This window comes from Pinus tabuliformis, chromosome 6 (genome assembly GCF_031772625.1).
Source record: "Pinus tabuliformis cultivar Carrire ecotype Pingquan chromosome 6, CPIR1, whole genome shotgun sequence".
Lineage (NCBI taxonomy): Eukaryota > Viridiplantae > Streptophyta > Pinopsida > Pinales > Pinaceae > Pinus > Pinus tabuliformis.
Window position 1 is genome coordinate 730,402,937 of NC_142292.1, and position 10,422 is coordinate 730,413,358.

Genomic DNA, 10,422 nt, shown 5'->3' on the forward strand with positions numbered 1-10,422 from the left:
TGAAGGAAGGTTTGGAAAAATTTCTAGAAGAAAGGCTTCCTAGTGGTGATAAGGTATTTCATGAAACTCATGAGGAGAACAAACACAATGTGAATCATGATTTTAGAGACTCCAACTTTCGAATAAAGACCAACCATATTCCAAAGATCGATATGTGGATGTTGGATGGAAAGGTTCCAGTAACATGGATACTATAGATGGAGTAGTTCTTTGATATACATAATGTGAAACACACAGAAAGGGTACACATCACATATTTGTATATAGAACCCAATCAATTTTTATTTTAACGATGACTTTGTTCTCATAAATCACTAGTCACTTGGACAATTTTTACAAAGGAATTGATAGCACATTATGATGATACAAAGAGAAATGCCTTCTTCAAACAAATGATAAATATCAAACAAAATGGCCTAGTTGGGGAGAACTTTAAGGACTTCCAAAGATTGAATATCAAGGAAATTGATATTCCAGAGGAGAATTCCATTGATATCTTATTAGGGACTTTAAAAGATAACATCTAACATGAGGGTTGTATTTGGGAACCTAAGTCATTGGAGAATGCATTCGCGGTGCCAACAAAAGTTGAAAGAAAAATTATGGAAACAATGAGGAATACCACTCGCAGCTATAGAGATGGAAGTATTGTCACTCCTAGCTTCCCACAACCTACAAGGCTACAACAACTGGAGGAAAAAAGAGCATAACGATTATGTTACAGTTGTGATAGAAAGTACACTAAAGGTCATAAGTGTGCTAAGAAGAAATTATTTTACATATATTGTGAAGAGGAGGAAGAAAAGGAACAAGAAACATCAAAAGAATAAGATATATACTAGGAACCAATTCCATGGGTTGAAAATAAATAAATGAATCTGACCATATCTTGTAATGCATTGGCGAGAATCTCCACTCCTCAAACTCTCAAGATAGAAGGATATATCAAGAAAAAAGGTAATAGTGTTGATTGATTCAGGAAGTACTCATAATTTTATTCATTGTAAAATGGTCAAGGATTTGAGTTTCTTTCTATATCGAGCACTACAATGTCAAGTGATGGTTGCAAATGGAGGAACTATAAATTTCTTTGGAAAATTCCATAATATAAATCTAACCATGGGGGAATATGTATTGAATATTCCAATGCTTTCCATTCCAATGGATGGTGCAAATGTTGTATTAGGAGTCCAATGGTTACAATATTTAGGGATCATAACTTTTGTTTTTCAAGAACTTTTCTTGAATTTTTTCTCAGAAGGAAATGAAATTGAATTAAGGGGTATCGTAAGGAAAACTAGGAAGATAATAAGGTCTAATGGAATTACAAAGAATTATAGGAACGAAAAATGAGGGCTAATTGCATAGTTATTTTCTCTAGATGTTCAAACATCTAATTCATTCATTTATCCAAATATCCAAAGAGTCCTTGACAATAATTCCACGATATTTGAGACCCCTGAAGGTCTCCCACCTATTTGTGATTATGATCATGCTATTCACTTGGTTCCTGGAAGTGTTCCTCCAAACATTAGACCTTACAAATATCCCTATGCCCAAAAGAGTGTTATTGAATCTATGGTTGTAAAAATACTAGAGGTAGGCATAATTCAACCAAGCCAAAGTTATTTTTCTTCTCCAGTAGTATTCATGCACAAGAGGGATGGATCATGGCATATGTGTCTCGATTATAGAGAGCTCAACAAGCTTAGTATTAAAGATACCTTTACCATTCCTATCAATGATGAATTGTTGGATGAACTACATGGAGAAATTTACTTCACCAAATTGGATCTTCATTTAGGATATCATCAAATTAGAATGAAGACATAAGACATTTCGAAAACAAATTTTAGAACTCATGAAGGTGATTATGAATTTTTGGTCATGTCTTTTGCCCTTACTAATGTAACCTTCCACATTTCAAGGTTTGGTTAATTCCAATTTAAAACCCTTCCTTAGAAAATTTGTGTTAGTATTTTTTGATGATATACTAATTTATAGCAAGCCTTTGAATGACCGTCACATTCAACATGTTGGTAGGGTGCTCAAACTATTGGAGGAGAAACAATTATATGAAAAAATCTCCAAATGTTTCTTTGGGGTACATGAACTAGAATATTTGGTTCATATTGTATCCCATGAGGGTGTTAAGGCAAACCCTAACAAAATTAAATACATCAAGAAAAGGAAAATCCCCACAAACTTAGGGCATATTCTAGGATTTCTCAGGTTGATAGGATATTATCGTGATTTTGTTAAGAATTATGGGAAGATAGCAACAACTCTAACAACATTACTGAAGAAATATGCATTTTCTTTGATTCCATAAGCAACTAAGGCCTTTTAACATATTGAAGAGACAATGTGTCAATATTTCATATTAGATACACCAAACCTCACAAAAACCTTTATTGTTGACTGTGATGGTTCACGAAATGGGATTGGTGTTTTTTTAATGCAAGAAGGAAGACCCATTACTTTTAAAAGTCGTCTAATCAAAGGAAAATGTTTACAAAAATCTATTTATGAGAAGGAAATGTTGGAAATCCTACATTGAAGAAATGATTCCCTTACCTAATTCGAAGACACTTTAAGGTAAAGAAAGACATGATAGTCTTAAATACTTCTTGGAACAAATATTATCCTCAAAAGAGTAGAAAAAATGGGTCACAAAGTTGTTGGGTTATGAATTTGAAATCATATACAAAAAAGGGAAGCAAAATTGTAATATCCCTTCCCTTAATAATACATAATAAATAATAATATAATAATATAATAATAAATAATAAATAATAAAAATATACAAATAAATAATAATAATAAATAATAAATCACTTAATAATAAATAATAAAAATAATAAATCATAAATAATAAATGAATTTAAAAATATACAAGAAAATAAATAAAAATAAAAAATAAAAATAGTAATAACTATACTAAAACTCTAAATAAGAATAAATAGAAATAAAACAAGAAAACTATCAAAAAGAAAGAAATAAAACAAGAAAGCTAAAAATCAAAAGAAAAGTAAAGAAATAAAACAAGAAAGCTAAAAATCAAAAGAAAGTTGCATGTAGACACATGGAGTGTGTGAATGTGGTTCCCCTTCCAATGTTGTTCTATTTAATAGATGGTGAGGAAGATGGGAGGATTCCTGCATTCTATCATTCCGAGATTCTATCTTTCATTCTCTTGGGAGAATGGTATACTAAGACTTAGGAGCACTGATTGAGGGCTCGGGGGTGGTCAGTTGTAGCAAGACGTTGCACAATTGAGCCTATGGTTGGGTGGAGAGTCGTCCCCAAAACCTTGTTGCAGATAGCAGACTTCAACCGAAATCACAGATAAGTGTTCTAATCATAGTTTTGAGCTGGAAGTTAATTAGTTGAATTGCATATTGATTACTTACATGATTAGTTGGATGTTACATATGGTATCAGAGCTTTGGCTCAAACCTTAGGGCCTATGGGCATCTTAGAGAAAAAAATTATTTGTTGGAATTTTTAACTTGACTTGTTTTGAAAAACAAGATGGGTGAGCTTCTCAGAAAATTTTACTCAAATTGTTTCTATCAAAATCATTTTTATTTCCTCATGATAAGAAGCTCTATTTCACGCCTGTCTGATTGGTCTGGACTGTTACAATGGGTTGTGGAGTTTGAAGTACAATTTGGACCAAGAGATAATACCTCTCTGCAAACTGTCGACGTTCTACCTGTGCTATTCATCTGCTGGATTATCGATTTCTTTTGAAGCCGTCAACATTTCTGAATAGTTTAAGCAGAAAGCTCTCCTTAATGAATAAACCTCAACTAAGATCCTTTTAGATTTGTCTTGTAAGATGCGCATGCCTCCTTGGCTAATGAAGGTCCTCAGGTCCAACAAAATCAGGCCATTCAAAAAGAGTCTTTTCCATTCATAAATGTTTCCTTCTCGCGACAATTTCATCATATCCCATAGATTTCATTATTTGATTTGTTCGTCAACATTATACTTTATATTTTATTAACTTTTACCTGCCTTTGCTAAGATTTCATTGCAGCTTTATTTTGCTCCAAATTGACACGGCGGAATTTGCATTGATCAAATTTATAGATTTTCTTAGGTTGCGGATATCTCCGAACTTGTTTGTTTGTGCTATTATTGGTCATTTCATTGTTATTCTTTACCGGTTCCTGCTCAAATTTTGATCGATGATCAAAATTCATCCGGAGACTCGAGTTTATACTGGCTAATTCAGTCAATAAAATTATGCCCTGAACTTTACCTGCAGGATGTTCAAAATTTTCGCGATAAATTTAAAGCTTTCAGCCGGCCTTCACTCTTTATTTTGCAATGTATTTCTTTTGAAAACCCTACCATTTTTTCATTGATATCCCTTGCGTTCAATTTTGTATAATATCTTAGGGTTTCAACCGTAACAATTTCCACAACACAGGAATTTTCAACTTTAAATCTACTTTAATACATACAGAGCAGATCTTCACATTGCATTTTATACGAATTTTTTTTCTACGGCTTTTCTGCATAAAATTGGAATTCTGTTTCCATGTACAATTAATTTCGTAACTTTACTTCTAGCGATACCGAACCAAGTCAATTTATTGAAAAGATCTAGCTGTTCCTTCGGTTTTTACAAAACATTTCCAGAAAGGGTTACGTTTTCTCCATCAAAATCAAGAGTTTAGAGCTTCAACCAAGCATTTCCATGTTCATATTTTGCTTTAGCATTTCTGGGTATATTTTAAATTGAGTATTTTTGGCTTAAAGTAGGCATCTTGAAGCCCTGATTCCGGTAGTGGTTATTGTAAGCAGAAAACAGCTCAACCTATTGGGACTTTTATTCTATAAAATTGAGCCGTGGTCAACTCATTCATATTCTAACAATTGTTTCGTAGGTACAGATAGCTATTAATAGATTTCGAATTCTATCACTTTATACAGGTAAAGCTGTGGAAATCCAAGTTTGCGTGAGTCTGTGTACAGATTTTTATTTTGATTAGGAAACGAATATTATCATCTTTTTCCATTTGGAATATATGTTGACTGAACCATTGTATGCCTGAATCCATAAACTGTTAACACTGAAAAAGGTTGTTTAAATGAAGAGATACAAAAACAAGAATCCTTAGCCTGGTTCTGCATTTGTATGGCAAAAAAAAAATAAAAAAAAATGGGTATAAAAAAAAAAAAAAAACCGGTTCATGTTCTAGAGATATATGTCTGCTTTGCAGAGGATTGAATCAATGATTCCATATCTATTCTGAATGCTGTGTTATCTTCAAAGATTACGAGTTCGCAGCAATATATTGGATTAGAGCTTTGTCATTGTTTACAGATTCGGCCGGATTTATTGCATTTTTTTATAAAATGAATGTGAACTGTAGAAGAACCTGCAAACAATGTCATTCATCTCCAAAGTCTGAGAATGGAAGAGCTTTATCATGTTTGTGCTTATGATGGTTGAACTGATTTTTTTTTTTCAGATTAGGTATTTAGTTCTGTTTTGGGTTTGGTCATATGCTAAGTAATGGCGAGAGTTTGGTGGTCTGATTAGACTAAAGAACTTTGCAATGGAGGCCATAGTGGTTTAGTAAGAGTCCAAAAAAAAATCATTAACAATTATTTTGGAAAAATATGAATTTTAACCCAACCAAACCCAATCGCTTCCATTACTGGCAAGGTGGGGGAGTACAAGGCCCCAAATCTGGCCCGAGGATTTGGTTCATTAGACCGTAACATAGAATTCAAATCTTATTATCGTTTTGTCAGGGCGAATCCTACGATTATTGTTTTGAGATTGTTTTCATTTGAAGTTGGAATCTCAACTATCTGGGCCTCAGTAGATGTTCTATACTTTGCATCATTCAATGCACGCCTTCATTATTTCTTGGAAAATCTGGTTCTATTCCCGGAAAGAATCCGATTATCTTTTTGAATTATCTATAATATTCTCCAGTGATCCAAAGGTGGAAACTTTATTAAAGTCTGAGCCGTTGGGTACACACACAATTTAGACTTGGGTCAATGGATTGAATTTTGGAAATCCACCAACTGGTTCCTCGAAAGACGACAGCGCTGTATATTATATTCTGGATTATCTGCTGTATAGTGTTGTGTTTATGATCACGGGATATTAAGAACTTGCATGGTATAGATGTTCCTGTATTTAATCAACGGAATATCACCATCAATCATTCTGGGGACATTAAATCTGTACTAAGGATCCTGAATTTTTATTTAGGTTTGTACCTTTTACCCATATCCAACTTAGATGAGGCCACCTTAGAAACATTCTTTGCCAAGTTGAATGCGCCAACTCCTGAGCACTTTGGCCACATCCCGAACATTCTATTATTTTTCTCGGGATAGAGGTAAGGTAACTTCTCTTTTCCGGCGGTTTGCACAAAACATGTAACAGCTGATAGGGTTTCATCATTACAATGATGATTTATTAGCAGCTTTGGATGCATTTAATACCCTTTGCATGCATTGATATACAATCTCATGGCATTGTTTATGATAATCGCTATGACTGTCCTCCTTTCCATACATTGTCTACTTTCGATATAATTTCCAATCACACAGTATTTTAATGTAATCCTTACTCGTTTTGATATAATATCAATCACAATATTGATACAACCTACACAACATTTAAAATATACGCCTTTTGAATATGATATTCATTGCATAATTTTATATAATGTTTGACATATTATCTTCACAGAAATCTGCTTGCACTCATTTATAATGCTATCATAGTATAATATGCAGCTCTGACAATTAGAAAATAGGTCCTCACACCATAACAGTTTGACCATTCGATTATATTTACTTTATATCGATCCATATTCAATTTAGCTTTAGTATCAATGATTATCACAGAAGCTCTTGGCCTCGTAATCGGTTTACTTTTAAAGGTTGCAAGGGTTTTAATGAATTTCCAGGCTATTCACTTTTAGTAAAGTTTGTTGAGGACTCTTATAGCATTGTTCCCCATTTGAAGTTTTAATGATTTTTATTCGATAGTGATCGATACTTGGATCATGAGAGTTAGACGGTTCCTGCCGATTGCGGTAGTGAGTGGCCAGAGACTAGAGGGCCAGGGTATGTCGACGGACGACTCAAGCTTGAGTGTGAACTTCAAAAGTGTTTGACAATTCTCCTTCTCACCTATTTTATCAAACCGGATGGAGTGAATCAGAAACGACGCTTTAAACCCAATTCTTCGATATTGTCACAGTTTTTAAGGCTTTCCAGGGCATTATCAAACAATTTCCTACAATGCACGAGGTTGATAGCGTTAAGCCCTTTACAGACACTAGTCAACGCCTCAATACCCGAATCTTGCAGATTGGGTATGGAAGTCAAGGCAACATCCTCCAGCATACAATTTTTCGCAAACCCTACAAACCCCATGTTTGAAATGCATTCCTGTGGTTTGTCAGGGTTCCCTAATGATAAAGTAACTAGGTTTTTAAGGCATTCGTAGGCCAACTAAAGATCTTGGTCCTGCAATTGATCCATGCACTCAGAGAGATTTAAGTGCTTGACATGTTTGAAGCGAGAAACGAGAGAAGGGAGAAATGCACGGGACCTGATTGTGAGCTTTTTGGCTGCCAACGTGAGCACTTCGTTCCAGATTGTGCACACCATGGATGCCGAGAGCAGATCCTGCGGCCCCGATAGGCGTGATAGGGTGAGGGACAACAGTCCCCTGTCGCTGATAGTAATCTCCATGCTGCTCTCCTACATTTTTACCATTGTCCTGCAGAAATTGGATTGATTTATGGACTCGATTTTCTGTCATTGATATTTTTTTTGGTGATACTATCATACAAAGTATTTGTTTCGAGGTTATGGTGGTCAATACTCATTTAAATTGCCTTCATCACCGTAGACATCACGCTGACTTCCCTGCCACTAGCATACTTGGGAATGTTCTTCAAAGGAAGAATTGTTGCCTTTCCTTTGTGTAATTAATCTGTTGCGAGAAATTCATTATACAAATAACTTGAAAAGGCGTTTTTCGGTGTCACCAGACTGGCCTTACACACATCACTCACCAGTGTAGCCTAACTTATATGAAGAACCTTGAAGGCGATCTTGCTCTCTCATACAATTCTAACTGAAACAACTTGTTTGCCATATCTTCTGATGCAATTATTTGGAGTGCTATAAGACTTTGAAAACCAATTTACCCAATTAGTGCTCGACATACATCCTCAACTTTGCATTATCAGCTGATCCATCAAGCAAACTGAAAAATTTGAAGGAATCACTACTTTTCTTTGTCGACTATACAAAATTCTCAAGAAGAGAAAAAGGTAAAATAATATATTGGTTGACTTGAAGCAAATGATTTCCTTGATCTTTGATTACTCTATATCCATTGATGTTTAGTTTCTACATCTGCTCACTCGTAACTAGCATAAGAAAGTTGTGTTTATATGGATAATTAATGCACTAAATAAGGTAAATATTGTGCTATTGCATTGTTTTATTAACAATGATAAGGAAAAATCATGAGATGCAATTAAAAGTATGAAATAATCGATCAACTTTTGTTAAACTCTCTATAAAAAAAGCCAATTTTCATAAATAACGTAGGAAAATATTGAAATTCCCTTAGTAGATGTATCATTGATGAATTATGTAATTGGATATGTCAAAGTATTGGGAGTGAAACAATGTTTTATAGAACGTTGGTAAGGCTAGTAATAGCTTAATTAAAGGTTAAGGCTCTAGATGTTGAAACTTGCAAATAAATAGACTACATCAGAATTGTAGCATACAAATTGTGTGATGAACTAATTAGGAGTGCTTACTTAGCTAAGACAATTATCTTTATGGACAATCTAAATCATGTTTTATTGTTTAAACTTTATGATGCATCTAAATCGTACACTATGATTTTAGTTTAGTTAATTGTTATGATGTTGAGTAAAATGTTACATGAGGTTTAGTGATATAATCGTAGGAGGATATGACCTCTCTACACTACTATACAACGACTTTGTGTAACAACTAATAAAGTTGAATAATAAAGAAGATCATTTCAATGGCCTAAAGGGTATGATAACATTAGATTAAAGAAGAGAATCCATAATAAAAATGAGCAATTCCAGGAAGATAAGTTATTATATTGGAAGAATAGTAGCAACATTTCAAGTGTAACATGTTTTAAATTGAGACTAAGGGAAAAATAAATGGTATCTATGAATATATGGTAGGAGGAAGTAAAGCATGTTTATGTCAAGAAGAAAATTCTCTTAATGATATTAATGATTGAACCGAGCAACATGATTGGTAAGGTCAAAGTGATGGCCTATATAAGTGTCATTATAGGAAGTTCTAAGCACTTGTAATCAGTGAGAAATGAAAAATGATAAACTAGGAAAATGTTCCGAGGATGATAATTGTTTAACTTTTTGAAAAAGAAATACATGATGTAGACTAATGAGAAAACATTGAGCATGAAGTGTAGGAAGAAATATTGTTGGAAATATAGTTGGAAATTCTATAATGAGACTTTGATAAGGATTACATATAAATTGGCAAAAGAATTCAGATTCAACTAATAAAGGGTGCAATTGAATAAATTTCACTCACGAGGGGATTGATCATATATTGTTACCTCATACAAAACAACTTATTAGTGCACGTCATTAGTATTGAAAGAAGTTATGGTCAAAATACAATGGGCATACCAAATCATTCATAGATGATAATGATGGTAGTAGTTCCAATCATTTCAAAGTCTAAACTGAATAATTAATGAGTGAAAATTAAAGTGGAAGAATCCCTATTCCAACTTGAACATGGGTGAATCTATGATAACAAAGATCAAGTGGAAACTTGATGAGAAAAGCAAATCTTTTTAGGATAAACAATGAAAATTATGCAACTAATGAATAAATTATGAGGAGGCAACAGGCCCTCATGCAGGTAGATTAAGCATAAAATAAGACTTAACTAGGGATGACCTCTTGTATGTGCGCTATTTGGTTAAGAAAAATATGTATAGTGATCATGGAATTTTAACTTGATATTGATGATTTAAATGATTATACAAATGGTAATATCTTAACAATGAATTTCACCAGAATTTGCTTGGGAAAGGAAGAAATATGACGAGAGATTAAGACTCAAGATAATGAGGCTCATGTGAATTTTAACAATGTATTTAGATAATTATACCTATGGTGTAAATGGTCAACTTCTTAGTTGAAAGAAGTGGAAATGATTATTGAAAAACTAATTGGCGTCTTGATGAAAACATCACACTAATAACATTGATGAGATAACATAAATCCTAGATGGATGTTGAATAATCTTAGTTCATAGTTGAATGTTTATGAAATTCATTTTTCTAATGAATCATGATAAGAATGCTTATAGAGTATTATTCTATAT

The 10,422-nt window shown here is 33.5% G+C and overlaps 1 pseudogene; it reads right to left on the reverse strand.

The window, feature by feature from the left end:
* Nucleotides 1-6,938: 6,938 nt before the first annotated feature.
* On the reverse strand, nt 6,939-7,749 carry LOC149260786 (uncharacterized; annotated as a pseudogene).
* Between the last annotated feature and the right edge of the window lie 2,673 nt (nt 7,750-10,422).